This window comes from Lithobates pipiens, unplaced genomic scaffold (genome assembly GCF_037356315.1).
Source record: "Lithobates pipiens isolate NorthernLeopardFrog02 unplaced genomic scaffold, aLitPip1_a1.2 Scaffold_18, whole genome shotgun sequence".
Lineage (NCBI taxonomy): Eukaryota > Metazoa > Chordata > Amphibia > Anura > Ranidae > Lithobates > Lithobates pipiens.
This window is the reverse complement of record NW_027507758.1, coordinates 113,791,675-113,792,454: the sequence shown is the minus strand read 5'-3', so window position 1 is coordinate 113,792,454 and position 780 is coordinate 113,791,675.

The following is a 780-nucleotide window of genomic DNA, read 5'->3' as shown; positions in this document are numbered from 1 at the left end:
AGGACTCCAGTGGCAAACCGTGAAGCTCTGGTGAACTCCATGCCCAAGAGGGTTAAGGCAGTGCTGGAAAATAATGGTGGACCCACAAAATATTGACACTTTGGGCCCAATTTGGACATTTTCACTTAGGGGTGTACTCACCTTTCATTTTCAGCCAAGGAAGCTGCCATCTTGGCCTCTGTTTAATCATCAACTACATGATGCTGCACATGTGATCAGTTATGACACCAGCCATTGGATGGTGTGACAGTTTGGTTGAGAGCACAACCAATGTGACAGTTAGCATTTCTGGCATGCCGGGAATGTAACTGTTTTTTGAAACGATTAAATCATTGGGTTTACTTCCGCTTTAATGGCTGTGTGTTGAATTATTTTGAGAGGACAGCACATTTACACTGTTATACAAGCTGTAGACGCACTACTTTACATTGTAGCAAACTGTAATTTATTCAGTGCCATATTGTAAAATATTTACAAATATGTGAGGGGTGTACTCACTTTTGTGAGATACTATATATATATATATATATATATATATAAATATATATATGCTTTTTTTGGAAGTGTAGTTACTCATTGGGAGGGATGGTACTGTATGCGGATAGATAGATAGATAGATAGATAGATAGATAGATAGATAGATAGATAGATAGATAGATAGATAGATAGATAGATAGATAGATAGATAGATATAGATATATCTATATAGATATAGATATATCTATATATGTATGTATGTATATATCTATAGATATAGATATATATATATATATATATATA